Here is a 21,738-nt window from a genome sequence, read left to right as displayed (position 1 = left end):
ATGAAATTCTGAAAAATTGAGATCCTGTTTTTCATGCTAATATTTTTGAATGTTTATCCAATTGGCTTCAAACTTTCAATGCCAGTAACTTGACAATGGAACTTCTGAGCAGATTCAAACTTAGTGCTGGTGTGAAGCTTGAGACACTTATGCAGCATATGGGAATCTTTATTCAGGAAACGTTTCGCCACACAGTGGCATCATCAGTCCAATACAAAGAGGAAGGCGTAAGGAGAGGAGGAGTATGAGGTAATCAGTCCCTCAGCCTGGAGTCGATGTGTTCAGTCCATCAATCTTGTAGAGTGTACAGCATAGGGCCGTAGACGTGGCTTATGTACTGTAGTGAGGTGAGGTGAAGCAGGCGGAGGCGGGGTCATAGTGGTACCATCCACTAGTCGAAGTAGGTCTTCGTCCAAAGGTTGAACAAGTGTTGAAGAATTCTTTGTAACAAGATCCCATGATGCTGCAGTGTCTGACAGTTGTGATGAATGGTTTGAAAAACCGACAAGTTGAAGATTGAGACACTTATGCAGCATATGGGAATCTTTATTCAGGAAACGTTTCGCCACACAGTGGCTTCATCAGTCCAATACAAAGAGGAAGGCGTAAGGAGAGGAGGAGAATGAGGTAATCAGTCCCTCAACCTGGAGTCGATGTGTTCAGTCCATCAATCTTGTAGAATGTACAGCATAGGGCCGTAGACGTGGCTTATATACTGTAGTGAGGTGACGTGAAGCAGATGGAGGCGGGGTCATAGTGGTACCATCCACTAGTCGAAGTAGGTCTTCGTCCAAAGGTTGAACAAGTGTTGAAGAATTCTTTGTAACAAGGTCCCATGATGCTGCCGTGTCTGACAGTTGTGATGAATGGTTTGAAAAAACAACACATTAGTGCTGGTGTATTTTGGGATATTGATTTATGTACTGTAACTAAAGAATGCCTCTTCTGATTAGCTTGAAACTTTCAAAGCTAATGTATCTTAGTGCAAGATTTGAATTTATTTTGGGTTGTGTATCTGCTAATTTATCTTTTTTATTGAATAAACTGGGGCATCGTTTCAGTTACTTAATAAACTGGGGTATTAGTTTCACTGTTATTGAATAAACGGGGGCATCAATTTCAGTGTTATTGAATAAACTGGGGCATCGTTTGTTACTTAATAAAGTGAGGCATCAGTTTCAGTGTTATTGAATAAACTGGGACATCAGTTTCAGTGTTATTGAATAAACTGGGACATCAGTTTCAGTGTTATTGAATAAACTGGGACATCAGTTTCAGTATGTTAACTAGCGAGACGCCTCCCCTGATTATCTCCAGATCTTCAGCACTAATATTTAGCTTCATTGGAAATTTATTCCACAGTAAACTATGCTTCTGCCTGCATTGAGGTAAAGGTTGCTGGGTTTATGGGATATGAGAACACCTGTCTTGGATCACTGAAGTAGAGAAGGTGGACCTTATGGAATACGGGGATACCTTTCTCGGATAGCTCAGTGACCGAAATACATTTTGTATTAACAAAGAGTTTGAAGTATTTCTTTTATTTTATTAATACACACATTCTCTAATGTACATAATTCAGTGTATATGTCAGTGGGAGAGTCAGTCAGTGGTGAGGCACCTGAAGGATAGGGATGGAGTTTTAATGGTGGTGATATAGATGAGTGGAACAAACTCCCAGGTAGTGTCACTGAGGCGGGTAAAGATATAGACAGGGTAGAGATCACGGGTTCTGTAACAGAGTTGTGAATGACTAGAGCAAACTCCCGAGTAGAGTCATTGAAGCGTGAAGCTTGAGTACCTATGAAAATAGTTTGGACAAAGGGTACGAGTTGGACCTGCCTTGCATGGGCCAGCAGGTCTGCTGCTGTGTTCCTTCATTCTTATGTTCCTAGTGGTGGAAGGTAGATAGAGGGAGGGAAGTAAGGAGAGACGGAAAGGGGGGGGGGGGTTGTTACATTTATTTTATAAAATTTTCATAATTGCTTGTATCGTGAGATATCTTGGCTTGGTGAGACAGAAGACGCTGAATATATCTCTTAATGCGCCTGTCTGTGTCCCTTCACTACACCTCTTTAGTGTACCTCAGCATCAACACCACTGACGCTGCTTTCACCTCCCAGTCACCAGGGTGACTACTACTGCTACCGCTGCTGCCTCCTTCCACAACCTCTCTACAACGTAACTTTTTGCTTAAGATTTCGAAGATGAGTCAGAGAGGGAGGGGCGAGGAGGAATGTGGATGGGGAGGGAGGGTTTGAGGGAGGGGGTCTAGACGGAAGTGGTGGGAGAGGCCCGGGAGGGATATAGGAAGGAAGGGTCTAGGAGGGTCGTGAGCGGAGAGGGAGGCAGGGAAGGTGGGTGGGCCCAAAATAGAGGTTACTTGTAGTCGCTTCCGGTGGTCATTGTCCCTGCGGCCCGGTCTCAGACCAGGCCTCTTGGTTGCTGGTTTGATCAAGCTGTTAGTGCCAGTCGCCCGCAGTTCATCGTATGCCCCCACAACCCGGTTGATCAGGAATTGATTTGAGAAATTTATTGAGCTCCCTCTAGAACACAGCCAGGGAAATGTTAGTAATTCTCCTTGTTATAAAGGCAGGGTGTTGAAGAGTCTTGGTCCCTTAACACTTATTGAGTTCTCTCTGTGTACTCATTGCTTCCTTAGTTTTCACGAGTGTTATCCTGCACGTTTACACAGTATTGTACTATTGTTTATTCAGTATTGTATCAACGTTTATACAGTACTGTACCATCCTTTATACAGTATTGTACCATCCTTTATACAGTATTGTATCAACGTTTACACAGTATTGTACCAACGCTTACACACGTGAGTATTGCACCAACGTTCAAGTATTAGTATTGCACCAGTGTTCGTACACATTAGTAAGTCACTAAATTTAGTCTCCTGAGTTCCGTAATGTTGTTCTTGTTGTCAGGTTGTCTTGTGCGTAAAACAGCTCCTCCATTTTTTGAGTGATTGGATTGCATTATGTCTCCACTGCGTAATTAAAACAAGTTAATATTTTGCCAAGCGTTTCTCAAGTGTTTGTTTTTTCTGAATAAAAAATATTAGCAAAGTAAGTATCCTCTGCACCTTCTTCATGAGGTCACGCTCATCTTAACACAAGAACAAAAGGTGAACGGTACTTGCAAGGTGCAACAACATCAGTGTATTACAGGCAGTCAATGTTACTGCTGGCGTTTATAATCAATATTTCTCACTATTTATCTTAGTATTCTTTTAAGCATAGTTACTCCTGGCTTTTATATTAAATATTTCTCACTGTTTTAGTATTCTTGCTAGTTCTTGTTTTTATAATCAATATTTCTCACTATTTTAGTATTCTTGTTAGCTACTTTTGGCATTATAATCAATATGTCTCACTATTTATTTTCGTATGGTTGCTAGTTTAGTTACTTCTGACGTTTATAATTGATATTTCCCACTATTTAACCTGGCATTCTTACTAAGTTACTGGCTGCTAGACATTGTTTACTGTACTGTTTGCTAATTACCACTTCAGGGTTCTTCTCTCTGCTCGGCTATAGCGGGTTTCTCACTAGTTTGTGCTCAAGTCCTTATACTGAACATAACTTTCAACGTCTCTGCCCATTGCACCATCTTCTCGAAGTCGCTCCTACACACTCGCCTGCATTTGGATTGTGTGTTTTTAATTTTTGTGTCATGAGCAAACTTGGTTCATGTCAGCCCTTCTCTTTCTGTGGCTCTCACCCTCTTCCTATGGTTCTCACCCTCTTCCTATGGTTCTCATCCTCTCCCTATGGTTCTCATCCTCTCCCTATGGTTCTCATCCTCTCCCTATGGTTCTCACCCTCTATGGTTCCCATCTTCTCCCTATGGTTCTCATCCTCTCCCTATGGTTCTCATCCTCTCCCTATGGTTCTCATCCTCTCCCTATGGCTCCCATCTTCTCCCTATGGTTCTCACCCTCTCCCTATGGTTCCCATCTTCTCCCTATGGTTCTCATCCTCTCCCTATGGTTCCCATCTTCTCCCTATGGTTCTCATCCTCTCCCTATGGTTCTCATCCTCTCCCTATGGTTCTCACCCTCTCCCTATGGTTCTCATCCTCTCCCTATGGTTCTCATCCTCTCCCTATGGTTCTCACCCTCTCCCTATGGTTCCTATCTTCTCCCTATGGTTCTCATCCTCTCCCTATGGTTCTCACCCTCTCCCTATGGTTCCCATCTTCCTATGGTTCTCATCCTCTCCCTATGGTTCTCATCCTCTCCCTTTGGTTCTCATCCTCTCCCTTTGGTTCTCATCCTCTCCCTTTGGTTCCCATCTTCTCCCTATGGTTCTCATCCTCTCCCTATGGTTCTCATCCTCTCCCTATGGTTCTCATCCTCTCCCTATGGTTCTCATCCTCTCCCTATGGTTCTCATCCTCTCCCTATGGTTCTCACCCTCTCTCTATGGTTCTCATCTTCTCCCTATGATTCTCATCCTCTCCCTATGGTTCTCATCCTCTCCCTATGGTTCTCACCCTCTCCCTATGGCTCCCATCTTCTCCCTATGGTTCTCACCCTCTCCCTATGGTTCTCATCTTCTCCCTATGGTTCTCATCCTCTCCCTATGGTTCCCATCTTCTCCCTATGGTTCTCATCCTCTCCCTATGGTTCTCATCCTCACCCTATGGTTCTCACCCTCTCCCTATGGTTCCCATCTTCTCCCTATGGTTCTCATCCTCTCCCTATGGTTCTCACCCTCTCCCTATGGTTCCCATCTTCTTCCTATGGTTCTCATCCTCTCCCTATGGTTCTCATCCTCTCCCTTTGGTTCTCATCCTCTCCCTTTGGTTCTCATCCTCTCCCTTTGGTTCCCATCTTCTCCCTATGGTTCTCATTCTCTCCCTATGGTTCTCATCCTCTCCCTATGGTTCTCATCCTCTCCCTATGGTTCTCATCCTCTCCCTATGGTTCTCATCCTCTCCCTATGGTTCTCATCCTCTCCCTATGGTTCCCATCTTCCTATGGTTCTCACCCTTCTCTGAATGAGACACTTGTGCTGTACTTGGGTAACTTTATTTTGGACAAGTTCGCAAGTCAGTGACTCTATTAGTCTAGTATAGAGAAAAACGGTGGAAGATGTCCAGGAGCTCGAGGGAATCGGTCCCTCGGCCTGGAAACGATGTGTTTAGTCCATCAGTCTCGATGACAGTACAGCATATGCATGTACTGGAGACAGGTGAGGCGAAGTAGTTGGAGGTAGCGTTGGAGATGTAGAAGAATTCTCTGTATCAAGATGTCGCTGTGAATCTTCATACAGAGAATTCCCTAACCTATTGGTTTTGACATACTTCCACTACTGGACTCTGTCCACTAGTGACGCCGCCTCCAACTGCTTTACATTTTCTATCTCCAGTATACAAACCCTTTCCCTGTGTATATGTTGTGCTTTCATCAAGCCTTATGGAATGAACACAGTCTTCAGATTGAGGTACTATTAACTCAAATTCCTTCACAAAAGCGTTTTTTTTTTCTATAGTGGACTGATTAAGTCACTGGCTGGCGAAGCCTTTCACAATAAAGATACCCAAGTGTCGCACAAGTGTCTCATTCATTTAACTGTCGATTTTCTAAACCATTTATTTAGAAATTAGCTTCATGAAGTATTGAAATTTAGTGATCTGTGATCACTTCCTCCAAGCTTTTCATTAACCTTAGCCGGGTCACCATCTGGAGAAGACCCGGGCCGGGACAACGCCGGTGAACCTACTACATTAACCTCAAGATTGTTTCTCAGAGATTCCTTGTTTATCAATATCACGTCCATCAATTTATTTCCTCTAGTTGACTCTGCCATAAATTTCTATAAAAACATTCCTGTTAAGTCGTTAGACTCTTAGATTTTATTACAACCCAGGAGTCCAAATGGCCTGTTATCCTGGGTGTAAAGGGAGCAAAATAAACAGCAGAAAAGTTTTGATTTATATTATCATTCACCAATTTAGAACAGCAATATGTACACGATATACAGTGATAGCTATTAGTGCACTCCACGGTAAGCAAGGCAGAAATAGAAGCCACAAGATAGACCGTGCTTCAACCAGCTCTAGAATGGGAATGACAAGGGCAGACAGGAGAGTGGTACCTACATAACCTCTGCGATTGCCAAAACCATCTTCTTATTGGCTGGAACCTGGTCACTAGTTGAACGACGGGGCCCCATCATCAACTCTCAGTAACCTGGTTCGCTGGTTGGGGGAGATAGCCTGTAAATGAGGGTGTGTACATGCGCCAAATAAAGGTTACGTACTCTTTGCATGCCACAGATTTCCTGTGAGGTTGTTCCAGTCAACTGGGCTACAGTTAAAAAAAAATCCATTAAAACATTTTTGTATGTAGACGCTTCAGCAATTTTGTTCCTAGACGTTTACCCAGATTATTATCCAGGTTTGAAGGTCTGTTGATCACACCTAAACTCACTTTTTCCACGCTCTTCAAACTGCAGCCGTACAGAATCCGTGCCTCTCCTCCCTGCCTTTATATAATTTCTGCTGCAATATTATCCCTGTCATCCATAGCAACTCCTACCCCCTTCCTGTCGACTCTGTCAGTGTGGAATAATTTATACCTATGTACGTGGCATTCATGCAGGGGTATATTTTTCAGATTGAACCAGGTCTCGGTTATTGCAATAACATAAATTTCTTTACCATTAACTGCTTTATGAGCTATCATGTTTTTCAGAAGCTTTCCTAAGATACCTTGGTAATTTTTGTTCTATCCCTAGTGCTGTAACCCTCTTTCTTTTCTATACACACCCATACCTCTGTCTTCTAACAGTTTGAGGGTTCCCTCGACTGAACTGTCCAAGGCTGTCACCCATGCCGGGCTACGAGGGGAGAAAAACCCTCGATTCTGGTCACAGGTATTCTTTCCTTCACCTTTCAAACTAGGAACTAGAACTGAACAGCATTTTATGGAGCCAACTTTCCAGCTTATCTTTTATATACTTCAGGAACTAGAAGTGAACAGTATTTTAAGGAGCTGTTAAACCAATGCATTGTGGGTTGTCAGTGTTGTTTCTAGCGTTATGCACTTGTAGTTCCTTGTCATGGAACCTGGCACACTGTTGCCTTTGTTAGTGTTATATATTACTTTGTGTACTTGTGGTCGTTGTTAATGACCACCTCAAGGTTACTTTATATCCGCTAGTGGTTTTCAAAACATTTAACATTTACATTCATATTATTATAGGTGTAGTATACATTTACTGTTGTAGCTGTAATGTATTATTTTACACATATCATGTAAATAATTTATAGTAATTTTAATGGATTTTTTCTGCATCTTCGCATACAAATCACGCATTTAGAGAAAAGTTTTGCATTTCTTAAATAACTACGTCAGGTTACATTTACGTTCGTACTATTGTAAGTATAGTGTATTGCTTTATATTTACTTTCCTACTGTCGTAATTGTAGTTCATTGCTTTGCTGTTTCTTGCATAAGAGCTTAATTTCCGCATGTCCAGCCACCATCCTAGGTTGTTTAGGTCACTCTGCTTACTTAGTCACATTATTTAGGTCACTGCCAACTTAGTCATAAATTATTTGGGTCACTCTGCTGACTTACATAGTCACAATATATCAATTGTTTACTAAAAACAATCATAGTTTCGTTTACTACACAAGATATTTTTGCATTTTTGTGGAACCGTGTATTATTTTTTCTCGTGAGTTACATAATATTGTATCCTCGCATTCAGTGTTAGGCTATTTTTTTTTTCATGTTAGAGATCATTAACTGTTAGTTAACAGCGTCGTCCACGGTTACAGTTTCCTCATTAATTGGTAATTATATAGATATTTAGTGATTATTTTAATGATGTTGAGTTTTGCAAGACTTCAGATGTTATTTAATCTTCCCAGAGTACTGGAAGAGCGTTCTGCCTCGGCAACAGTGCAAAATATTCTCTGTTTATTGTACAAATTTTGAAGAAAAAAAAACATTAATTTATACATACTGTATATTTTTACCTACTGCTGAGGCACGCAAACAGGAGGCCTCAGTAGTAAGCCGAAATATAAGGAACTCTTATAAACTCCTGATTCACTCTTTAATTGCGTGTTTGTTGGTGCCATTGGCCACTGTTTATTTCACACTTGTGGTTAAATGCAGGCACATAATACCACCTCATGTGTATATACGAGTATATACAGTTTTTAGTGAAGACAGAGTATCCTTATATAGTTGAGTGACGGGTGATTAATTCGGCAGTGGTCAGGTATGTGTGTGAGCAATAATGAAGATGTGCGTACGCACGTTCCTTGTGCTGCTACTACCACTTTCGCATGAGTAGTATACAAGCGAGTCCCTGTTGTTGGGTGGAGGCAAATTTTAGACTGGATTTTGCCGTCGAAGCTGCTAATTTGTGCACCCCACATCCATCCTGTGGAGCGTAGCGCGAGAACATATGGATACACAAAAGACCTAGGAACTAGGCCCCAAATCTGGATTTATATCTACAATTCATCTTATGTGTTGTTAGCATATTTAGGATATTTGTTTAATATGGCTGGAATCTTATTTTTATTAATGAAATACCTTGCAATATCACAATGGATATTTTACTGTCTATCGTTGTATACCTCAGTAAGAAGACAAGCACGAGTGTTGAAGATAGTAACCATATGTCTAGCCACATACCTCTTATCTAGTTTGATCATCATCTGTATGTCTGCTTAACTGCCAGAAGTAATTGTAGCCAAGCCTAAACCTGGCAGCTACATCAGTCACAATGCAACTTATTCCGTAGACATGCTTGTTATCTACGTGAGTTATAAAGCTAATCTATCTTCCAACTGCATTCCTATGACATTCACTTTCATTATTTACTTTTCTCGAGTACTTGACGTAGATATACCAAAATTATATTCTACAGTTTTCCCCCGGGCTATTTTCTTTAGCTAACTTGTCAACTTTATCATATATTGTGTGATGGAATCCATACGAACTGTACATTAATTCCCTTTGGTTTTTGAGTATCTGTACCTGACTTCTGCAATGAGCATGTTGTTGATTATTATGTGAGTCAACTGCTTTCAGTAAGGATATAAGAAAAAATAATAATTATTGTCAAGCTCAGTGTCATAGGTAACCTTCAGTGCCGTGCCATGTGGATGACAAAGAATTCAGTTTGTAGTGTAGACGTCCAGATAATTCTTATGCCTAGAGAGAGAGAGAGAGAGAGAGAGAGAGAGAGAGAGAGAGAGAGATGTGTATGTGTGAACATAACAGTGGTAAAGACGTGCTTCAGATAGTATAAGTGGTCTCCCATATTGAATCACTTAAGTAAAACAATCACACTTACGCTTGAAACATAACAATCACACTGACACTTGAAACGTAACAGTCACACGCTTGAAACATTACAATCACAAACTTGAAACAATCACACTGAAAAGTCACACACACTGATCCTCCAACAGGAAAGTGAGAAAAGGATCTAGAAGTCGACATTGCAACAAACCTCTCTCTCTCTCTCTCTCTCTCTCTCTCTCTCTCTCTCTCTCTCTCTCTCTCTCTCTCTCTCTCTCTCTCTCTCTCTCTCTCTCCCGAGGCTGGCTGAAACGTACAGGTTAGCGTGTGTATGTGCATTGTAACACTGGCGTTGTCCTGAAAGGCAGAAAGGTATCAGTTTAAGTGGTGGGAAGAGTGAAGGGCGGAGCTCCATCGTACATCACTCACTTCCCTCTGGATGCTGCGTTCCCGGAGACGAAGCTTCCGCTTCACTTCCCTCTGGATGCTGCGTTCCCGGAGACGAAGCTTCCGCTTCACTTCCCGCTGGATGCTGTGTTAGGAAGAGATGAAGATACAGGAAATTATGAAGATACGGGAAGAGATGAAAATACAGGAAAAGATGAAGACACAGGAAGAGATAAAGATACAGGAAGAGATGAAGATACAGGAAGAGATAAAGATGCAGGAAGAGATAAAGATACAGGAAGAGATAAAGATACAGGAAGAGATAAAGATACAGGATACAGGAAGAGATAAAGATACAGGAAGAGATAAAGATACAGGAAGAGATAAAGATACAGGATACAGGAAGAGATGAAGATACAGGAAGAGATAAAGATACAGGAAGAGGTAAAGATACAGGAAGAGATAAAGATACAGGAAGAGGTAAAGATACAGGAAGAGATAAAGATACAGGAAGAGATGAAGATACAGGAAGAGATAAAGATACAGGAAGAGATAAAGATACAGGATACAGGAAGAGATAAAGATACAGGATACAGGAAGAGATGAAGATACAGGAAGAGATAAAGATACAGGAAGAGATAAAGATACAGGAAGAGATAAAGATACAGGAAGAGATAAAGATACAGGAAGAGATAAAGATACAGGAAGAGATGAAGATACAGGAAGAGATAAAGATACAGGAAGAGATAAAGATACAGGATACAGGAAGAGATAAAGATACAGGAAGAGATAAAGATACAGGAAGAGATAAAGATACAGGAAGAGATAAAGATACAGGAAGAGATAAAGATACAGGAAGAGATAAAGATACAGGAAGAGATAAAGATACAGGAAGAGATAAAGATACAGGAAGAGATAAAGATACAGGAAGAGATAAAGATACAGGAAGAGATAAAGATACAGGAAGAGATAAAGATACAGGAAGAGATGAAGATACAGGAAGAGATAAAGATACAGGAAGAGATAAAGATACAGGATACAGGAAGAGATGAAGATACAGGAAGAGATGAAGATACAGGAAGAGATGAAGATACAGGAAGAGATAAAGATACAGGAAGAGATGAAGATACAGGAAGAGATAAAGATACAGGAAGAGATGAAGATACAGGAAGAGATAAAGATACAGGAAGAGATGAAGATACAGGAAGAGATAAAGATACAGGAAGAGATAAAGATGCAGAAAAACATAGATACAGAAAATGATAAATATTCGGAAAGAAATTCATACAGAAAGAGGTACAGAGAACAAAATAAAGATACATATACAGGTAAATATACAGAGAGAGCAAAACGTATCACAGGGTAATGAAACGTGGTGTTTATCTACAGAACGTTGGCGAAAGCAGCGTCGACCAGTCGGAAAATAGCAAAAGTGTGCTCACCAACCAGCGTTGCTTTTCGCACGTTCTTCCTCTCGTCTTAAATAGTTCCTGGTAGGAGTGTTGTCAAAGTATCGTCAGCGGTGGTATCGGCTAAGCGGTATCGGTACTCGCTTCAAATGGACTTTCAGGATCGGCAAAAATTGTGATTGTTCCATTATTAGTTCTTATGAGGGTAAGGTATAGGTAGAGAGAGAGAAGGTAGCTTTATTTACCTCCCAGCTCTCTCTCTCTATCTCTTAGCTCTACCACCTCTCTCTCTACCTCCCAGCTCCCTCTACCTACTAGCTCTCCTTACCTCCTAGTTCCCTCTACTTCCCAGCTCCCTCTACCTACTAGCTCTCCCTACATCATAGCTCCCTCCACCTCCCAGCTCTCTCTGCCTCCCAGCTCTCTCTGCCTCCCAGCTCTCCCTACCTACCAGCTCCCTCTACCTACTAGCTCTCCTTACCTCCTAGTTCCCTCTACCTACCAGCTCCCTCTACCTACTAGCTCTCCCTACCTCCTAGTTCCCTCAACCTCCCAGCTCCCTCTACCTGCTAGCTCTCCTTACCTCCTAGTTCCCTCTACCTCCTAGTTCCCTCTACCTCCCAGCTCTCCCTACCTCCCAGCTCTCCCTACCTCCCAGCTCTCTCTACCTCCCAGCTCTCTCTACCTCCCAGCTCTCCCTACCTCCCAGCTCTCCCTACCTCCCAGCTCTCTCAGCCTCCCAGCTCTCCCTACCTCCCAGCTCTCCCTACCTCCCAGCTCTCTCAGCCTCCCAGCTCTCTCTACCTCCCAGCTCTCCCTACCTCCCAGCTCTCCCTACCTCCCAGCTCTCCCTACCTCCCAGCTCTCCCTACCTCCCAGCTCTCTCAGCCTCCCAGCTCTCTCTACCTCCCAGCTCTCCCTACCTCCCAGCTCTCCCTACCTCCCAGCTCTCTCAGCCTCCCAGCTCTCCCTACCTCCCAGCTCTCCCTACCTCCCAACTCTTCCTACCTCCCAGCTCTCTCTTCCTCCCAGCTCTCTCTACCTCCCAGCTCTCCCTACCTCCCAGCTCTCTCAGCCTCCCAGCTCTGTCAGCCTCCCAGCTCTCCCTACCTCCCAGCTCTCCCTACCTCCCAGCTCTCTCAGCCTCCCAGCTCTCTCTACCTCCCAGCTCTCCCTACCTCCCAGCTCTCTCTACCTCCCGGCTCTCCCTACCTCCCAGATCTCCCTACCTCTCAGCTCTCTCAGCCTCCCAGCTCTCTCTACCTCCCAGCTCTCCCTACCTCCCAGCTCTCCCTACCTCCCAGCTCTCTCAGCCTCCCAGCTCTCTCTACCTCCCAGCTCTCCCTGCCTCCCAGCTCTCCCTACCTCCCAGCTCTCTCAGCCTCCCAGCTCTCTCTACCTCCCAGCTCTCCCTACCTCCCAGCTCTCTCAGCCTCCCAGCTCTCTCTACCTCCCAGCTCTCTCTACCTCCCAGCTCTCCCTACCTCCCAGCTCTCCCTACCTCCCAGCTCTCCCTACCTCCCAGCTCTCCCTACCTCCAGCTCTCCCTACCTCCCAGCTCTCCCTACCTCCCAGCTCTCCCTACCTCCCAGCTCTCCCTACCTCCCAGCTCTCCCTACCTCCCAGCTCTCTCAGCCTCCCAGCTCTCTCTACCTCCCAGCTCTCCCTACCTCCCAGCTCTCTCAGCCTCCCAGCTCTCTCTACCTCCCAGCTCTCCCTACCTCCCAGCTCTCCCTACCTCCCAGCTCTCCCTACCTCCCAGCTCTCCCTACCTCCCAGCTCTCTCTACCTCCCAGCTCTCCCTACCTCCCAGCTCTCCCTACCTCCCAGCTCTCCCTACCTCCCAGCTCTCTCTACCTCCCAGCTCTTCCTACCTCCCAGCTCTCCCTACCTCCAGCTCTCCCTACCTCCCAGCTCTCCCTACCTCCCAGCTCTCCCTACCTCCCAGCTCTCCCTACCTCCCAGCTCTCCCTACCTCCCAGCTCTCCCTACCTCCCAGCTCTCCCTACCTCCCAGCTCTCCCTACCTCCCAGCTCTCTCAGCCTCCCAGCTCTCTCTACCTCCCAGCTCTCTCAGCCTCCCAGCTCTCTCTACCTCCCAGCTCTCTCAGCCTCCCAGCTCTCTCTACCTCCCAGCTCTCTCAGCCTCCCAGCTCTCCCTACCTCCCAGCTCTCTCAGCCTCCCAGCTCTCCCTACCTCCCAGCTCTCTCAGCCTCCCAGCTCTCTCTACCTCTCAGCTCTCCCTACTTCCCAGCTCTTCCTACCTCCCAGCTCTCTCAGCCTCCCAGCTCTCTCTACCTCCCAGCTCTCCCTACCTCCCAGCTCTCCCTACCTCCCAGCTCTCCTTACCTCCCAGCTCTCCTTACCTCCCAGCTCTCCCTACCTCCCAGCTCTCCCTACCTCCCAGCTCTCCCTACCTCCCAGCTCTCCCTACCTCCCAGCTCTCCCTACCTCCCAGCTCTCCCTACCTCCCAGATCTCCCTACCTCCCAGCTCTCCCTACCTCCAGCTCTCCCTACCTCCCAGCTCTCCCTACCTCCCAGCTCTCTCTACCTCCCAGCTCTGCCTAACTCCCTACCAAGGCTCGTAGTACTGTTCCCAGGACTATCTAAAGCAAGACTGTCAGTACTGTTCCCAGGACTATCTAAAGCAAGACTGTCAGTACTGTTCCCAGGACTATCTAAAGCAAGACTGTCAGTACTGTTCCCAGGACTATCTAAAGCAAGACTGTCAGTACTGTTCCCAGGACTATCTAAAGCAAGACTGTCCGTACTGTTCCCAGGACTATCTATCCACAGCAATTCCGTCATAATCATGTTATGTACTCGCCACATATAACACCATATTAATGGTATACAGTACCGTCAGTACCATCGAGTTGAAGAATAAGACACACACACTACTTCAGGACATATCCAAGATGGAGAGAGTGAGCCCACTTAGCATGGAGCTGATCAGTAGGGAACACAAAAGCACAACACCCAGATGTCTCAATACAGACGTTAGTAAAGACGTCATTGAATCAGGGTGAGCTCATAGTCAAGTTTACAACTATTTATAAGTTTAAAGATGTCGTAGACCAGCGTAAAATTAAGAGGGGGGATCCAAGAGCTGGAGCTCAGCACAGACGAACTCAGATAAAATATACAAACGAAGAGAACCAACAAATGAGGTAAGTGCAAGGGATTTATCTTTAGTGAGGAAAATTGTGTTGGTACCCGCATGACGGAGCTAGTAGCTGGCTGCAGGGGACGAGTCTGGCTTGACTTGTGTGTACCTAAACTAGATGCACCAGCATTGTGCGGTTACCCTGATCAATACCACCTTGCACAAGGATCAGACGTGTTAATTATGTTAACCTAACATATCCAACACACAGGATAGTTTTCCTGTTTTATTCCATCGTAGTTTTTAGTTTAATATTATTATGCGCCACATATCCATCCTGTGGGCTGTAGTCAAAAGATTACAGAGGTACATAATGGGTCCAGGGACTGGACCGCAAAGTTTTGATAGTTGAACAGGTTACAGTGGTAATGAACTCTTTACATGTTTATATCTGGTTACTGTCGTTATGAGTTATTTATACAGAGATGAATTAGGTCACAGAAATATTACCTTATAATTTAGCAAGGTATTCTTGAATTTAAACAGTTTTAAGTGGTTATGCGTTATTTATAGTAGATAAAGTCAGTCAGGGTATTTTTTCCAGAATGATTAGTAATATGCCACTGTGGATAAAATACTTGGACATACCTTGAATATTTCCGATTTTTTTTCTGAATTCATTAATTTTATCGCGTTCCAGTACATAATGATGCAAGGTGTGACAATTGTCCTTCTGGAGAGGTTTACATTTAGTTATGTCTACATCAGCTGGTGGTGGTGGTGATGCAGTCTGCCGGAGGTACTGGTAACTCAGCCGGAACCGGGCGCTAGCGACTTCCTAGAGTCTGAGTAGTTTGTTGGAAGCATCTTAAATGCGTGGTTCCTCTTCCTGCGTAATAGAATGATTATAGGTGGACTGACTGGCATCAGTCTTCATCAGTCTCAAGTCAGTGAGGTTCAGTTGAAGTTCTTTTTGTATTATTGTTCTCAAACTGCTAACTGACAGCCCTAGATTATAGTCTTCTCCCTCCTTGAAGGCATCTGCATTTGCCAGTTCATCAGTTCTGTGATGCATCTGAAGACCAACGCGAGATGGAATCCACAGAATGTATTGTATACTCTGACTCCACTGTCCACAATCCTACCATACCTGTGTCTGGCTTCTGACACAGACATACCACAATTGATACTCAGGGAGTTAAAAGCATTTATGGTTGATGAAGAGCCATATCAAAGGCTTTTCTGCTGTACTCCATGCAGAATAGTTGTCATATTCCGTTGCAAAAGATGTTTTCCATGTTGTTATCCACTATGCTGAATGGTTTCCCTGTCATACTCCGTCACACAAGTGTTTCCCTGTCATACTCCGTCACACAAGTGTTTCCTTGTCATACTGATTACCATAGGATGACTCTGAGCGTGAGCTAGGAGGCTTCAGTGACGCGATAGTTATGACTATCATATCAGTATTGGTATACAATACCGCCAGGTTGATGAATTAAACACTTGTGCAACACCTGGGAATCTTTATTCTGAATAAGTTTCGCCAACCAGTGACTTTAGCAATTCAATAAAGAAGATATTAATTGGAGACAATAGCAGATGAAGTAATCAGTCCCTCGGCCTTGAACGTGTTGAAAATGGGATATGGTTTTCAACACCTTCAGCACCTTTCGACTTGCCCTTTCTTTTCATCTTGCCCGTCCCTCTTGACTTGCCCTTTCTTCTCATCTTGCCCGTCCCTCTTGACTTATCGTTGCCCATTTCCCACTTTACCACCTCTGCTGTCACTCTACTTCTCTTTACGGTGCATGTTTAGCAATATCGGTTATTATAGCAGCTGTGATGTCAACAGCTGTGGTATCAAAAGATTTGATGTCAGCACCTGTAATGTCAACACCTGTGATGTCACAAGCAGATTTGACCAGTCACTTCCTATTGTTTGATGTAGTGACCAGTCTCTTACACACACACACACACACACACACACACACACACACACACACACACACACACAACAGGTCAAGTGTCTGGTAACTGACTGGATGAGTGTAGAGTGTATATAATACGGCCTATGAGGTTAGAGATCAGCAGTTTCAATCAAGAGTATTTTAGGAGGTTGGGCCAGGAGTCGAGCCTCGACCCCCATCGGACACAACTGGGTGAGTACATTTATGCCAGGTAAAGTATGTCGATGTCAGGTTTGCGACACTGCAGCACATACAATTAGTATTCTGCTTAGCACAGCAGCGCAAGGCGCCTGCTTCAGCACACCACTGTGTCTTAAGTCGCTGTCTTATCTTCGATTGGTCGCTGCGGAGCTGATGTTGTATCCTGATTGGTCCCTGGCAAGATCAAACTGGTCTCCCGAGGGTGGGAGACGGCTGATCTCTTCTGTGATTGGATGGTGCAACAGAGATTGGACAGCTGGGAAATGATTGTTGCCCCGATTGGCAGGTGTAGAACTCAGTATTATTGGGATTGAGGAGCGAGGAGGAATATTGTACCACGCTGCACGGTGAGAGACCTTGTGTGCACTGTGGTTTATTTACCATCACGTTGGTGTTAGTATGATGATGCATTAAGTGAAGCTGCAGCTCAGGTGATCGAGGCTCTCAGCTGACTTACCTGTTCACTCCGACACAGCTAGTCCCATCAAGATAAGATTAAAATGTGTTGGGATTTTTAACCCGGGGGAGGGTAGGCCACCCAGGATAACCCAAGAAAGTCGGTGCATCATCGAGGACTATCTTATTTTCATTGTGGTCCTTCAATCTTGACCCCCAGGATGCTACTCTCACCGGACGACTAACACCCAGGTACCTACTTACATATGCAACAGTTAGGTATCTTTATTTCGAAACGTTTCGCCTACACAGTAGGCTTCTTCAGTCGAGTACAGAAAAGTTGATAGAAGAGACGTGAAGACGATGTATTTTATACCATTTTAATATTCACAAAGTACTTACTTACTACTGTGTTTTCTCTAACTACAGCAATAATAACTACAGCAATAATAACTACAGCAATAATAACTACAGCAATAATAAGAGACAGCGCTAAGAATGTTTCCAATAACAGAACTGAACAAAAAGTCAGAAGGCGAGATCTGGTGTCATTTTAATCTTTAATTTTTGCTTTCAGTACACCAGGTAAATAAAACCTTACACAATGATTTATGAACTTCATTTATAATATTATTTACAATATCTAGTGTGCGAGGCGCTTCTTTAATCTTCACCTCCACTACCCTATACAACACCTGAGATTGCTCACTTGTACAGTGAGGTTGCTCGCTTGGCTTGTACAGTGAGATGCTCGCTTGGCTTGTACAGTAAGGTTGCTCGCTTGGCTTGTACAGTGAGGTGCTCGCTTGGCTTGTACAGTGAGGTGCTCGCTTGGCTTGTACAGTGAGGTGCTCGCTTGGCTTGTACAGTAAGGTTGCTCGCTTGGCTTGTACAGTGAGGTGCTCGCTTGGCTTGTACAGTGAGGTGCTCGCTTGGCTTGTACAGTGAGGTTGCTCGCTTGGCTTGTACAGTGAGGTGCTCGCTTGGCTTGTACAGTGAGGTGCTCGCTTGGCTTGTACAGTGAGGTGCTCGCTTGGCTTGTACAGTGAGGTGCTCGCTTGGCTTGTACAGTGAGGTGCTCGCTTGGCTTGTACAGTAAGGTTGCTCGCTTGGCTTGTACAGTGAGATGCTCGCTTGGCTTGTACAGTAAGGTTGCTCGCTTGGCTTGTACAGTGAGGTGCTCGCTTGGCTTGTACAGTGAGGTGCTCGCTTGGCTTGTACAGTGAGGTTGCTCGCTTGGCTTGTACAGTGAGGTGCTCGCTTGGCTTGTACAGTGAGGTGCTCGCTTGGCTTGTACAGTGAGGTGCTCGCTTGGCTTGTACAGTGAGGTGCTCGCTTGGCTTGTACAGTGAGGTGCTCGCTTGGCTTGTACAGTAAGGTTGCTCGCTTGGCTTGTACAGTGAGATGCTCGCTTGGCTTGTACAGTAAGGTTGCTCGCTTGGCTTGTACAGTGAGGTGCTCGCTTGGCTTGTACAGTGAGGTGCTCGCTTGGCTTGTACAGTAAGGTTGCTTGCTTGGCTTGTACAGTGAGGTGCTCGCTTGGCTTGTACAGTGAGGTGCTCGCTTGGCTTGTACAGTAAGGTTGCTCGCTTGGCTTGTACAGTGAGATGCTCGCTTGGCTTGTACAGTAAGGTTGCTCGCTTGGCTTGTACAGTGAGGTGCTCGCTTGGCTTGTACAGTGAGATGCTCGCTTGGCTTGTACAGTAAGGTTGCTCGCTTGGCTTGTACAGTGAGGTGCTCGCTTGGCTTGTACAGTGAGGTTGCTCGCTTGGCTTGTACAGTGAGGTGCTCGCTTGGCTTGTACAGTAAGGTTGCTCGCTTGGCTTGTACAGTGAGGTGCTCGCTTGGCTTGTACAGTGAGGTGCTCGCTTGGCTTGTACAGTGAGGTGCTCGCTTGGCTTGTACAGTGAGGTTGCTCGCTTGGCTTGTACAGTGAGGTGCTCGCTTGGCTTGTACAGTGAGGTGCTCGCTTGGCTTGTACAGTGAGGTTGCTCGCTTGGCTTGTACAGTGAGGTGCTCGCTTGGCTTGTACAGTGAGGTGCTCGCTTGGCTTGTACAGTGAGGTGCTCGCTTGGCTTGTACAGTGAGGTGCTCGCTTGGCTTGTACAGTGAGGTGCTCGCTTGGCTTGTACAGTGAGGTGCTCGCTTGGCTTGTACAGTGAGGTGCTCGCTTGGCTTGTACAGTGAGGTGCTCGCTTGGCTTGTACAGTGAGGTGCTCGCTTGGCTTGTACAGTGGCGAGTTTTGTATGGTCTATTTGATAATATTGTGTTTGTCCGCTTAGACCACCGTTCACAAACCTGTTGATGTTGCTGCTGACGACTGCAACTAAAAGTAGTAGTAGTACTACTACTACTACTACTACTACTACTGGTGTCACCACCACCACTGTTAATCCTGGTAATAATAATATCATTGTCGATATTACAGCTATTACGATTACCAATAATAATAATAATAATAATAATAATAATAATGATAATTATACGCATTCAATCTTGAAAATTAAAGTTTTATTGTGTACAAGACTCATTTCTGTCACACACCAACTGAGTTAGCCTAGTCAGTCGCTAAGTTGTTTTTATCAACTCGTACGGTTGTCAGTTGTCGTGATAACTCATTCCACATAAAGATATACAATCAAAGTGAGGTGTTACTCTATAATGATGTACAATCGAAGTGAAGTCTTGCCACAAGGATAATCTCGAGAGATATTCAACTGAGAGCCTGAGAGACAGACACACTGGTATAGTGCACCACCATGAAGCATCCCAAGGTAATGTGTGTACAATAACCTCAGTGTTAAGGGTATTGAATAAGCCAGGATCAACAAGGATCTTTCCAGTATTTCCTGGACCACAGGTGACATAAACAAGTTATGATCATAATAATAATAACATAAGTAAATATTTCCTAGACCACAGGAGACAAGGTAAACACATAAGCAATATTTCTTGGACCACAGGAAATAAGATAAACAAGGAGGTAAATAAAATGTCCTGGAGCACAGTTCTGAGCACTAAAATACTGCTTGGAGAAGTTAAAGGAAGAAAGCCATTAAAATACGTCCCTCTGTTGAATATATCTTGAGATCCAGCAGTGAAGTAGAAGTCTAAAAGGAGGAGGAAGAGGAGGAGGAGAAGGAGAAAAGGATCAGAAGAAGAAGGAGAAGAATGAAGTGGAATAAAACAAAATATTGAACCGCTGAAGCAACCTCAATGATCTTGTTGGTTTAGCGCTTAGTTTTGATTATAATAACAAAAATGAAGGAACCTTAAATGAGGCAACAGAGAAAAGTAAACTTGAAGTGATAACTAAAACTTCGCGCTGACACTGTACGAAATTAACCGGGAGTCTTTGAAGAAACTGGAAAGTTTCTCATTATTTTTTCTTCGGATAAACCAAAAAATTTCGAAGAGTATTGGCAGTTTTTGCAAGACAGTGTATTGACACTGATGGTAACTCAGTTATGAAGGAAATGCTGAAAGAAGTTCCTGAATCCGTGTTTAACAGTGCGGTGGACACTGTAGATGACCTGTTATACCTGACCTCAGTCTTCCCTCGAAGGTACACTCAGACCTGACCTCAGTCTTCCCTCGAAGGTACACCCAGACCTGACCTCAGTCTTCCCTCGAAGGTACACCCAGACCTGACCTCAGTCTTCCCTCGAAGGTACACCCAGACCTGACCTGTCTTCCCTCGAAGGTACACCCAGACCTGACCTCAGTCTTCCCTCGAAGGTACACCCAGACCTGACCTCAGTCTTCTCTCGAAGGTACACTCAGACCTGACCTCAGTCTTCCCTCGAAGGTACACCCAGACTTGACCTCAGTCTTCTCTCGAAGGTACACTCAGACCTGACCTCAGTCTTCCCTCGAAGGTACACCCAGACTTGACCTCAGTCTTCCCTCGAAGGTACACCCAGACTTGACCTCAGTCTTCTCTCGAAGGTACACTCAGACCTGACCTCAGTCTTCCCTCGAAGGTACCCAGACATGACCTCAGTCTTCCCTCGAAGGTACACTCAGACCTGACCTCAGCCTTCCCTCGAAGGTACACCCAGACCTGACCTCAGTCTTCCCTCGAAGGTACACCCAGACCTGACCTCAGTCTTCCCTCGAAGGTACACTCAGACCTGACCTCAGTCTTCCCTCGAAGGTACACCCAGACCTGACCTCAGTCTTCCCTCGAAGGTACACCCAGACCTGACCTCAGTCTTCCCTCGAAGGTACACCCAGACCTGACCTGTCTTCCCTCGAAGGTACACCCAGACCTGACCTCAGTCTTCCCTCGAAGGTACACCCAGACCTGACCTCAGTCTTCCCTCGAAGGTACACCCAGACCTGACCTCAGTCTTCCCTAGAAGGTACACCCAGACCTGACCTCAGCCTTCTCTATGAGCTACACCCGAAAAAACCCTACACAGAAGCAACAGGTCTTACAAGGTCTGACAGACCCTGGATATTTGAGCCTCATTGTGGTAGAATCGTGACTCTGAGAGGATTCTCTGTAACTTCGGAATATACCAAGCACACCTCACCCACATCCAGCTGCTTACACGTACTCCTTGCAAGTATGAATTTCCCCTCTTTGGCATGGCAACACAGATATCGGCGATGAAGATGTGATGGTAGACAATCTACATCTGTTGTACGTGTATGGTATACAATGGCGACAAGATGATGAATTAGACAGACCCTTCACGACTACGGTACACTTCAACTCCACTGCTGAGGGACTGATTAGCTCGTCTTTTGTATATAATTCTACTGTCTTCCAATTATGTCCTCGAATTTGTATCGATAAAGCCACTGGATGGAGAAACGTCTACAACAAAGATTCCCGTATGTTGCATATGTTTCTGATTCTTAATCTACATCTAAGATAAAAATGTGCTTGACTGTCTACAGCAGCGGTAAAGATGTAAGAATACACAATGCTACAACACAACACCACCGAGAGTGTGACCTAACCAAAAACTTT

General features: G+C 44.8%; 1 protein-coding gene across 9 annotated transcripts in view; it reads left to right on the top strand.

The window, feature by feature from the left end:
* LOC128693168 (uncharacterized) overlaps positions 1–21,738 on the top strand; it is a 587,947-nt gene that overhangs the window by 47,190 nt on the left and 519,019 nt on the right. For 2 of the 9 annotated variants that reach the window (XM_070089480.1, XM_070089472.1), the window contains exon 1: positions 16,736–17,008. The exons of 5 other annotated variants lie outside the window; for them this stretch is intronic. The gene's annotated coding sequence lies outside the window, so the exon portion shown is untranslated. Of the gene's footprint in view, positions 1–16,622; positions 16,708–16,734; positions 17,009–21,738 lie in introns of those variants that run through there. 2 more of the 9 variants (XM_070089478.1, XM_070089481.1) reach the window with 2 other exon arrangements.

This window comes from Cherax quadricarinatus, chromosome 28 (genome assembly GCF_038502225.1).
Source record: "Cherax quadricarinatus isolate ZL_2023a chromosome 28, ASM3850222v1, whole genome shotgun sequence".
Taxonomy (NCBI): Eukaryota; Metazoa; Arthropoda; class Malacostraca; order Decapoda; family Parastacidae; genus Cherax; species Cherax quadricarinatus.
This window is presented reverse-complemented; position numbering and strand designations above follow the sequence as displayed.